General features: G+C 42.8%; 1 protein-coding gene across 9 annotated transcripts in view; it reads left to right on the top strand.

Annotated features, from left to right (window-relative positions):
- Window positions 1–12,574, top strand: part of LOC115566198 (AT-rich interactive domain-containing protein 1B-like) — a 188,056-nt gene that overhangs the window by 84,795 nt on the left and 90,687 nt on the right. The window lies entirely within an intron of this gene.

The following is a 12,574-nucleotide window of genomic DNA, read 5'->3' as shown; positions in this document are numbered from 1 at the left end:
CAAACACACACACACACACACACAGCGCCCAGCTCAGCGTTGTGTGTTATGAGCTGTGTGAAGCCGACAAAGGTTAGTTAGTTCGACCTCCGCCTGCTGTATTAAGCCTCTTTTCCGATTTATTGGAAAGGTAAAAACACACAAGCGCACAACCAACTGGAGGCTAAAATTAGAGCTGTAATTGGGATGATTTTTGGAGGAGAGTAATAAAGAGATTGAGAGGGAGAGAGAGCGAGTGAGAGTGAAAGCCTTTTTCCCCCCTCTCACACACCGCATTTCATTTTAAATTGAGCTTTCTTCCCTCTGTTTATTTCTGATGGCTTTATGCCACTAGACACATGCTAATAGGATTTTTGCTTATAAATGAACTTGTTTCTTTCCTCCTATAGGACCGATTCTGCTCTTTGACCACGCATTGTTCAATTATATATATATATATTTTGGAGTTTGTTTTATTATTAAATGCAGCGTGTCCCAGAGGCTTCTCCTTTTTGCCAGAATACAATTCTGAAGTGGAAATACTGAATATTGCACTTATTTATTTATTAATCCAACTTTATATTTCCACCAATGTATTCTTGGGTTTTAAAAAGTAAAACTGAAAAAACATCCACTGTGTTTTTTTGTTTTGTTTTTTTTTGTATATTGCAAAGACGAGTGCAAGCAGTGCTTACGACATGTTGCTGTCTTCCTGACCTTGAAATGTGTTGTGCTTTTCGTGTTTTCTATTTTCATACCGAGTGCAGCGCGTGTACGGCACAAACAGGGGAGAGGTGCCAATTGGGGTTTCATGCAAATGAGCGTGTGCTGGTGGTTTGGTGGAAAAGCTGCGGTCCCACTCGGTTGATAATAACGTGCGACTGGAACGTTTGTTAGTTAAGGTTCATTTATCCAGGGAGCCTCAGTGAGATCAACATCTGTTGTACAAGCAAAAAAACAATCACATATATACAACATCACACACTAAGCAGTTGGCAGAACTACCTCAGGAGCTGCGTGGGAACTTCCCTCAACAACATTCATTCCACTCGGAATACCCCGCGACGTCACCAATGCAGACATCACTTCCTCGCTGAGCTACCCTGGTAACTTCACACCTTTGATATCCGTCACTGTCTATTAAAAAAAATTGTTACACCTCTGAAATAGAATGTTGAATATATATATCGAAGCAAACATTAAAACTACTACAAAACGTCCTCTGTTCAAATGAATGTTACTTGTGAGTGATTTGATTCATTTACAAGCAGTAGCCTACAGTGCCGTCCCTAAAAGGTTTTTGATACTATGCAGATCGTTTTCAGATCACTGTGTAATGTTACATGTCAATTATTTAAAGAATATTATTATGTTATAGATGTTATTTCATCCTTGATCATTATAAACGGGACACAAAATTAATGTCAGGTATTGTGCAACTCGGGGTATGGTTTTTTCCCGTCACTCGAAAAACCAAGCAAAGGAACCATAGGAATTCAAAGGTCAGTAATAGGATTTTTCCTTGGACTTTCACTATAAAGACATAATCAAGAAATACAACATTTGAATATAATGTTAGCATTGGTGTTTTTTAGGCAATTTAAAACCACTTAAATATTCAGTAGTTAAATAGATGTGGTTGTATATAGTGTGGTTAAAACTACTGTTAAATTTAACAGTAGTTTCAACCACAATCCATTGTTTGAGCGCAGTGACTGATGGGTAATCTTGCTTGTCAGCTGGCGGTGAAGAACCCATTCTATCAGCATCTTTAGGGGAATGTGGAGGGACCTTAAACAAAAGTCAGACAGGTTGAGGAATATGATGATTTTATTGGTCTTAAACATACCACCAGGTTAGCCAAACTCATTCAGAAAAAGGAAGGAAGCCTAACACTATATATATTATAGTATAACTGATGGAAATGCTGGCGAATTTTTGTCGAATTTTAGATTATCAGATTTTCACGAGATGCTCATAAAGCAAATTGTACCGCACTTACATGTAATTCCACCCAGGACTACTTTAGGCTATATGTATGAAAGACTTCCCCATCTGTTGATGAAGCGGGACAGATATTGAATAATTGATTAAATGAAAATAATTAAAAAGGGCCATGCTCAAACACACTGAGCCACCCCTGCACAACAAGTGAAAATCATCAAAACATATATACTTCTGTTCTAGATTTTAGCCATTCAGTTAAAATCAAAACAACATAAACTACTGCCTTTCCAGTTATTGTTTTATCAATTCTTATTACTTTCTAATGCAGATTTACATTTCAGTTTGCTCATATCCCGGAAGCCCAAGAAAGAAACATGGTCATGAACTCGGCGTCCTAGTTTCAACCTTCTTCTCATCAGTTATGGTTTAAGTTGTATCTCACCTGTGATTGAATGTGAATCAGTGTGTGTTTTGCAGTGTGATAAAGCACGTATGTTTAAATCACAGTATTTGTTTTGTGTGCTAGGATATCAGTGTACATACAGTAGGCCAAATCCATGAAGGCTGTGCGTTTGCGTGTAAAATACACCAAAGCCGACTTCCCTCCTTCAAAATGGTAGATCAAGGATCCCTCTCAGCTCAATTTGGAGAAACAGAGAGACGGGGAGAGAGGGATAGAGAGAGAGCAGCCACACAAAGAAGGCAAGAAAGTGGATAAAAAGGAGACGAAAACTGCCAGGCTGTTTGCTCCCACCTGTCTTGACTTGAAAGAAGAAAGAGGGCGAAGACAAAGAACTCGCAGACGCCTGGGAAGACTTGAAAAGGGGAGCGTAAAGGAGAGAAAAGGGAAGAAGAGAAGGAGGGGAGGAAGAGGAAGAGAGCAGATATGCGCGCAACCCCCAAAAGGCACGACGGCGTTTGAAGCCGGAGCGCTGGAACAAGCGGTAGCTTCGACTTCATAGAGATCAGTCCGCGGGTAAACGACTGGAGTGGAAGGAGACGTTTGATACTGGGAGCGCTGGAAGGGAAGGATCGCTCATTAGACACATCCGCCAGCACAGAGACGCACCAAACCACAGCCGCACCGCCTGATATATCTAAGGGATTAGGATATGTAAACAGGACTGAAAGTTTTTTTTGTTTTTTGTTTTCCATTGGAATAAATTTAGTCTTCAACTGATTTCTTTTTTTTGTGTTCATAAATTAGTGTTCTGTAAACTTAGAACCATCTGTTGATGTATTATTAGGATAGTAGTCAGATGGTATTTAAAGAAACACAGCAGAATATTTAGATGGATTCATATCTAAATGATCTTTCTCCAAATAGTGAAGCTGTGCGTTATTTACAGCGCACGTGGCATTTGAGAAGACAGCCGCATAGCTGTGTAAAGACAAAATGAGTCTGCACCATGGATTTTTAATATGTATACAAGTATTTATATATTTATTTCATGCAGAGAATTTGTTTGAAGCTGTATAGATTCCAGCTTGTCCACGTGCTCTATTGAACACAATACCTTGCAGCGTTAACAGTGGGGGGACTTGTGAGGGATCACATCCTTGTCAGCACACAGTAGTGGCTCCCAACTGTTTGGTTAGGTAGTCCGTACAGAGAGGTTGTGTAACCTCCAGGAAGTTGTTTCAAGCTGACAGGTTAAAAGAAAGGAGCTGAATGTGCATCAGAAGAGATCTGCGGCCGTCTACTGTCAACAGTCCTCAAGCCATCAGAGGATGTTACTCGCGCGAAGGACTGCAGAGCAGGGGGTGCTCGTTTATTCTGTAACAGAATAGGAGCTTTTATTTTAGGATTTCTGCCAGAGGTCAACATGTACTTTTGTACCATTGACAACGAGCACTTCTCAAACCGAGTTCACCTTTTCAAAAGTCACACAGTCAGACCAACAGATGTTGTGTTCTGGATTAAACAAAATGTAATAAACAAAAGCCTCCTTCCTTGGTGCCCACTAATGCCCTGAAAGACTTGTGCCAGACAAGGAAAGGCGACAAAGAGGGTAAAATCCAGAACATTCTGTGATTTTATTCGGACAATGTTGCATTCACAGTTCTCTTCCTGTCAAAGACCCGGTTTACAGCTCATCCCCGGATGGTGTCACTTATCCTTCTGCCGCATTCTCCATCCCTCAATCCCATAGAGGAATTCTGGTATCGCTGGCGTATCACCACCAGTCACATGGCCACATGTCTCTCTTGGTTGGTCTGGGCATATCATCAGAAGATTGCCAGGGATGGATCGGATCAGGCGTGCATTTGTCTCCATGTGTGTCACCGGAGAGGACTTAAATGTTTCATGAGAACGTGTGGCAAAAAAATGTCAAGCTAAACTGAAATCTTGGTAAGAATAACAGAGAGACGGACATACACAGGGTCAGTTTATATTAATGCTATAGCGGCAGCCAACGTGCATTACGCTGTGCCCCCCTTCCCGATGAAGTCTGACCCCTCCTTTGCTGTTTCTTCAGCACTCCCATTCCTGCACTCGCTCACTCCGCCTCTTTTCGTGCCTCTAAGTAAAGGAAAAAAAGACTGGAAGACAGTGTATCAGTGATGTCGCAGCTGTCTTTACCATGAGATTAAATTCCTGCGTGGCTCTGTGTATGTGTGTGTGTGTGTGTGTGTGTGAGTGTGTATTTTACTTTCAGGTGTGTGCGCACATGGAATCACTACCGAGGCTCGCGTTTGTGTGCATTAACCTCCCGACAGGCATGTATGAGGGAATGTGTGCGCATGTGACAATGGTCGGCTGAATGTGTGATTTTGGTTCATTTGTATATGAAAGCAAGGGCATTAAGCGGTTCTATCTTTGTGTGTGTGCGTGTGTGTGTGTGTGTGTGTGTGTGTGTGTGTGTGTGTGTGTGTGTGTGTGTGTGTGTAACTGGCGGTGTGACACAAGTCGACTGTGCATTTTGGTTTAGCTGTTTAAACAGGCAGCTCCTCAGTTGGCCGTGCCTGGGCTGCCTAATGAAGGACTTCAGTCCATTGAGTTTCCTGCTGCGTTCAGACAGAGCAGCCAACACGCTGCAGTCTGCACATACGTCCATACACGACCTCTCTCTCTCTCGCTCTCTCTCTCTCATTTGTTTTTCTTCCGATCTGTCTCTTCCTGTTTCTTGTTCTCTCTTTCATTGAATCTCCGTCCATCATTTTCTTGTCATTTTTTCTTTTCTCTTATCACCTTTCAATGCTCTAAATGTTGTATTTCTTTCTCAGACTGAGTGCCACTTCCCCTTGTCATTATTGTTCAGTCTGACATTGTTGATAACAAACCAAACATCAGCGTTCAGTGGTGTTGATGGCGTAAAGAGACTCAAATCTGCCCTGTAGACGTCATGGGCAGAAGCCGTCAGTGACATTACAACTGAAGAAATATGCTCCATTTTAATAAATATGTTTAGTTTGTCTGTGACTATTTCTCTGACCTCGGCAGTGGAAGATGACATCCTCACACTTAATCCCGCCTTAAAAGCTCCAATTGGCTCATCAGTTACCAATTGATGAGTCTAAAACCAGGTATCTCTCTGTCCTTCTCTCCTTTACTTCCTCTTGTTCTTCACCTAGTCTATCTTGCTGTCCAGCAACTCTTATTCTTCCCCTACCCTTCTCCTTTTTTCTCGTCATCCATGAGAATATAAGAAATGGGCAGGATGGAGGTAAAATCAGAGGAAGCGAGGGAAAAGAATTCCACTTTAATAACTTTGTCCTTGCGCTAAGAAAAAGGCAAAAAATTTAAATTACAAACCAGTGACGGAAGGAAGCAGGCAACAGGGCGGAAGAAATGAAGCACCAGGAGGGTCAAATAGGAGGAATGAATGACAAGAGCGAGAAAAAAAAAAAAGAAAAGAGGGAGAATGGCAAGTGGGAGAATTATTAAAATGTCTTCAGGGGTCTGAGAGCAGCGAATCATGTTCGAACACGAGAGGGAGAGGACCGGCTGAAAAAGTATTAGCCGAACAGCGCTTTTCAAAACGGGAAGACGCAGAACTGACGGCGGAGTTTTTTTTACCTTCCCAAAAAGCGGAATGCACAGCCGATGTTTTGTGTGTTAAAAAAGCTCAAAAAGAGAGCAACTGCGCTTTCATCTCCATCTTTTTTTAGTGTTTCTGTGATCTCAACTCTGGAGGATTTCGTTTCAGCGCTTTTGAAATCATGTCCCCGTTCCCCTCTCTGCTTTGCTCCCCTTCCTTCCTGCCGCTCTGTGTGCGTGCGTGTGTGTGTCTGTGCGTGTGTGTTACACGCCTGGCTAACGGTGGCAGCAACACAGATGTGCTGATAGAAATCCAGAGGCTAGCAGCAAAGCTCTGAGGGACACACACACACGCGCGCGCGTACTTACGGTGTGACAACAGGGACACACTCACCCTGGGAGACTGAAGAAGGACATGTTAAGGCGTCCCTTTGAGACACAGCAGAGGGACGTACACTCACATGCTGCACACACACACCACAAAAATAGAATTTAGAGGAAAATGTCAAAATGTATCTCTGCAGTCCCCCAACACCCATGAGGGATATCTCCATCTGAGTGTGTGTGTGTGTGTGTGTGTGTGTAGGTGTGTGTGTGTGTGTGTGTGTGTGTGTGTGTGTGTGTGCGTATGTGTCTGTGTGTGCGTGTGTGTGTGTGTGTGTCTGTGGGGGGAAGATAGAGGCCAAATCGTCACTCGCATTGATGGTTGCATCCCACTTCGCTTGCTTTCAACCTCATTGACCTCGCTGTGTTTTTGCTGCCATTGTGATAAAAATCACCCTTCCCTCCTCATCCCTTTTAAATCCCCCCCACACGCACTCCAATTCTAATTCACTTAAAGGGATAGATTGTTTATCATCCCATCTGAAGCTACAAAACCTCCCCCCTTCCTTCCATTCTTTACCTTTTCGCGCCATCCCTCCCTCCCCTCTCTCTTGCCGCTCTCCATTTTCCTTTTTAATTTCTCCTCGCCGTCGTTGTGGGTAATTAAAATGAGAGCAGGGAGATTGAAAATAGGAGGGAGAGAAAGGGAGGGAAGGAGGGAGGGAGGGAGGGAAGCGAGGAGGTTTGAGAGGCCGTGTGTCAGGGATGAGAACGAAGAAGCGCGCGTGTACGTATAATGGTGGAGGGGCCCTCTCTCGCACTATTGGCCGAGATCCGCGGCTGTCACCGCCGCGGCCAATCGCTTCGTTTCTTCTTCCCTCTCTCATGTTTAAGCACTCATTATGTGTTTCAGTTATGTATTTGTATATCTCTCCGCTTTTAAACCCCCGTCACTCCCGTTCGTCCCTCCATCTCTGTGGTAATAACACTAATTCTCTCCCTCTCTCTTTCCCGCTCTGTCATGTGCAAACACAGTCATTATAAGACTGTGAAATCTACTGTGAATCTCAAAAGCACTAATGATCCAACAACCACTTAAATAGAGCACATCTTTCTCTCTCTCTCTCACACACACACACACACACACACACACACACACACACAGACGCACATGCTCGTACAGTAAAGTGTCACCAGTGTTGGGAAACATTCCTCGGAATATATGTAATTATACGCTGAATGCCTGTTGTAATGCAGTATGTAAAATTAATGAATTGCATGTTTTCGCCTGAAAATAATTATATGCAAATGCTATGTAATGTATGAGTAATTACAGTGATATCATAGGGCTGATCGCATTACAATTATGGCATTTTCTCTCTTTTCTTCTATGTCTTTTGTTGCTGTTGGTTGTGTGGCGCTTTCAACATATAGGTAAGTGTTTTTTTATTTTGTTAAACACACAGCACTGTATATATTGCTGCCACTTGCTATATCTCGATTGAAACAATGAAACCCCCCCCCTTCCCGAATACCCAGTCTGCTCTGATTGGTCAGCTCACACACCCCTGAGCCAGTACCGCTAACAACAACTGAGCAGCTTCACAAAATCTGCCCTTACGTGCCAAACTAGCTGTTAGGCATAGATTATGGAAATGTGTGACACAGTGATGTACTGTGATGTCACTAAGTGACAGAATTACAGGTTGGACTACTGACGAGATGTTGCAGGAGCAGTGTTATCTGTGGAAGAGAGGAGTTTCTGCAGGTATAGACTTTGACCGTTTTAACTTTCAAGATCTTTTACATGCACAAGACCATGTATAAAACACTGAAGGAAAGAAAAAAACTTTAAGTCACCTTCAGCGACTTCTCTCCTGACGGATCATCTAATGTTCCCTTTGAAGTTTTGGCGACAGGCGACAAAATGAAGCACGTCGTTACTTCAAGTAAAGTTCCAGATTTTTTGTGTGTTTGAACATTGTCGAGTCGTTAGGGATAATATAACAAAATATATAAAACAAAGGTGTAGTCACATATAGACAATTAAATATGAAAAAAAAATGTTGCATGTTGTATTTTTAACTGAATTTAAAAGAGGATCAGATTAACTTCTTTTATCATGGAGACTTGTTAAAGTCTGCTCAGGAACACAGATTAGTCAAAAACAGCAAACTAAAATAAACATAAATCACACCAAGTTTAGGTCACAAAATAATGTATTACTCCACATACAGCTACAAAGAGATCACAGAGTGGTCTCACCCCAAAATGAGGACTTAAATTAAAATAAAAAAAGCTTTCTGAATAATACCTCTGCTCTTCCTGTGTGAGGAAAGACAACGCTGTGTTAGAAAAGAAGGTAAGAAGAGAGAAAAAAAAGAAAAAGAAAGTAAGAAGGGGGATAAAGAGAGAGTGATCCAGACGAGAGCTGGCTGTGTGAACGAGCGTTCCTCTGATCGCCACAGAAGAATGTGCCTTTTCAGATGTTCTTTCCCCCGCTCTGCTTGTCCCTCTAAGGGCCCCATAACAGGCCTTATCTAAGAGCCGTGCATGGCTACTCATCTCTGACACACTGAATATGCAACCACGCGCTGGGACGCGCAAACACACACACACACACACGCACACACACACACACAGAGGCAGTAACTTAAGAGTGTGTGTCTCCACATTATTCACAGTAAATGCCAAAACACATCCGTGTCTGTGCTCTTCAGAGGCGTACGGATGAATGGCGCTGCAATTTGACATTGAGAATACATTGTGAGAATGTATGAGTGGCTGTAAGGGACATTTGCGGGAGCTGCATTAGAGATAGGGGCTGTCATGTGCCGTCGTGGATAAAGAATGTGTTGGATTTCGGCCACTTGTGGATGAGTGAGATGTGGCCGCGCTCATGTGTCACAGTGGCGATTGCTCCGTCCAGATTTGATAAGTTTTGATGAAATTACATTGGTATGTCAGTATTCTTGGGATTGGTATTGTGCTGTGAGAATGACAGTGGAATAACAAACACCTCTTTCCCTAATACCTCTGCTACAGTATATATCCAAATAGTACTATATATATGTAATATAGCTAGAGGATGGGGCCAGGGCCCAGACCGTGGCCTTAAAAAAACCCGGGGTCACTGCATGTCAACTGTTTTGTGGTATTTTCATTTCAGTTTGACATTATGGACGTCGCCATCTTTTTTTATTGGAGCCAGAAGTGACCATATTCGAATAAAAGGGGGGCGAGGCTGAGGAGGATATCCTGATTAGATGTGACGCTGTGGTACAGACTTTACCTTCTGCCTGCTTTATGGTCTATTTTACTGGAAATGGGACCGTAGTTTCCCAAAATGAACATAATTCTGTATTGAAGAAGAGCTGAGAGTAGCGATTGAGACCATAGACTCACTAGGAAATTGAGGTAATAAATAAGTGGGATCATTTTCCCGTAAGCTTACATACAATCAGAACAATCCAATTTGCAACCAGCAGCGCTCCCTGCTCCCTTCTTAGAAAGAATGCAGTTTTAAGGCGCTTCCACATTGGCTTCACATCCCAGACCTGGGAGCTCTGTCAGTATTTCACAGCTCTGTCTTGTAGAGGGACCATGTGTCACAATCCAGTTGATTGTGCTTTAACCCTCTGGAGTTCATTGTATAATTGACCGTTTTTGACTATTTTTTTGACTATTATGTCCCTTACAGGTACATGTGCTCAAACAAAAACGACTCACATATTAATCTATTCACTTGAGCTCCGTCAAGTATTCAGTCATATTCTGCTGCACAAACCTGTCCCAAAAAACTTGAAATGCACAGAATGAATAAATAAGTAACAGTGCAGGTAAAACAATGAAAATATTTGCACATGTAATCGTTTCTGTTTTTTGTGTTTTTTGTCCCCGCCGCTTGCTGAGTCTTTATTCGATGGCTGACTCCAACGCTGGATGCTGTACTTGTGTTTGAAGTCAGCCACATAAGAAGCGTGTGTGTTTGTTTGCTTGCTTGTTTGTTTGTATCCGTGGAAATTTGAGGATTTGGTGCGCCCGCATTTCCCCCAAAAAACGGGAGAGACCTTTTGTTTTGTATTGCTTTGTTTGTCATTGAAGCAGCCTGTGTTCTGTGAAAGAGGCTCTCTGGCGTCATTTTAAATGATGCAGCAACTTTTGAAAGAAGCAATTACATGTATGTAATATATATGCTTCCCCTTCGCATCTTGCCTGTGTGTACATTGATTGTACAGATCATTTGAAACACATTATTTTTATATGAACATCTGGCAAATTATTTCTTTGAGTCCAAAAGTGGGAAAAATCGTGTGTGGTTTTTGTACTATATTGCTAACCTTGCCTTTTGAGCCATTCCCTGTAGAGAGATCTTACCCTAAACCCTTACTCCCCCCCAAAATCAATAAGCTAATGGAGAATGCAAGACCGTGGCTGTGTGTGTACCCATGTGTGTGTGTGTGCGTGTGTCAGTCTGGTTGGTATTTGTGTCTCAATGCAAGGGCTAGCCATGCTGGATATTGCCCTGCGGTGAAAAGAGGGATTTGGGAAGTCTTAATAGCTGAATTTCCCCATTGCATCCAAGTCTTTTTTTTTACCCCGTGAGGTGTGAAAAGAGCAAATAGCTAACCTTAGCTTTGCTGCAGTGGGAGTCACCAAACAGGACCACAGCCGCTGGTCTTTCAGGACTCTAAAAGACACAAACACCCGCTCGCTCGCTCACACACACACACACACACACACACACAAACTGAGAGAGACGCACATATTTTTTTGCCTCACAGTCAGCATGTTCCTGTGGTGTTTGTGATTCGGTGCTTCTCTGCGGAGTCCTCGTCGCCTCTCGCACACCACACACACGCCTCGACACCTTTGGAGGATTTACTGCGCCGTATTAGATATTTGCTTTGTCCAACATCCCGGCAATAATACACAAGCTTTGGGAATATCTCTCTCCCATTTCTGGAATTGGTTCTATCGCTCTTTTTCACCAGAGCTGACACATTATTTTGCCCTTCTCGCTCCTTCTCCCTCTCTCTCTCCCTCCCCCCCCTTTCCCCCTCTCCAGTTTCTCTCCCCTCCTTGGTTCATCTCCCTGAGGCTAGCGGAGAAGTTTGGTGCCCTTTCCCTGTGTCTGGGGTCCTGGTTTAGGACAGAGAATCAGTCACAGTTACACATATTAGATTAGAGAAGAGTGGAAACCAAATTGCCCTCTCCTCCTCTCCCCATCTTCCTCTCCTCTGCCCCCCCCCCTCCAACATTCTCCTATTCCCAAAGGAGATGCAGTGTCATTGTCCTCTGCTTTTTTTTTTTTTTTTTTTTCGCCTCCATATTTCTCAACACGCCTGTGTCCTCTGCCTTATCACCATGCGTTGAGGTTTCAGGGACGAGCATATTAATGGAAGTGAGGCTTTCTGTTGGTTTTGAGGTCGACAAGTTAACAAGAGTCTCAGTGATGGAATGTAACTAAGTACATTTACTGAAGTACTGTGAGTATTTCCATTTTCCGTTTATTATTTATTTTTCCACTCCACTGCATAATTTTTACTACATTTGTTTGATTACCTTTGTTGCTAGTTAATAGCACTGCTACACTGCTCCTGAAACGACTCTTAGGTAGTCCCGCCTTTAATTCGGTGACTTTGTGACATCACACTATGTCATCATGTCACACATTTGTGTGATTTGCCTCGCGGCCAATTTTGAACCAAAGGATCGATTTAGAACAGCTGCTCTGTTGTTAGCGGTGCTGGCTCAAGTGTGAGTGATCCGTCCAATCAGAGCAGACTGGGTATCAGGAAAGAGGGGCCTGAAAGAGACATTTGACAATCTTAGACAGTCTTTTTTAGATAATCTTGTCTCTAAACTTTTCCTGACTCTTTCATAAACAGTTCCTAATTTGCTGTAGCTTGTGCTGCCCACTTAACAGAATTAGAGTTGATAGAGAATTCAGCTTCAGGTTCATCGAAAAGTTGTCATAAATGAGTGCGAGTTTGCTGTGTTACAGTGGGATCCTAGTCTTTATGTTGGGGCTCTGGCGCTTCATCCAGCCATCCTGCCATTTTTCTTCCTCTTGCTAATCACCCCATCTCACCGGGGAAATGGGAAGCTTGACTTTGACTTTTACCTTTGGATGGCTGTACCTGACACAAGGGCAGCGAGCCAGGATATTAACTCGGATAAATGTGCTTTTTTCTATGATCTATCGCCCGCGGGTTGTATTTTATCCGGCTCACTTTTGTGTTGTGAATCTGTCATATTTAGAGCACTTCCTTTGAAATTTTGTTTTGATTAAAGCCATATTTTAAACTAATAAACTATAAATAACGGCGGGCGAGAATG

Source organism: Sparus aurata, chromosome 16 (genome assembly GCF_900880675.1).
Source record: "Sparus aurata chromosome 16, fSpaAur1.1, whole genome shotgun sequence".
NCBI lineage: Eukaryota > Metazoa > Chordata > Actinopteri > Spariformes > Sparidae > Sparus > Sparus aurata.
The sequence above is the reverse complement of the archived record's forward strand: the minus strand, read 5'-3'. Positions and strand labels throughout refer to the sequence as shown.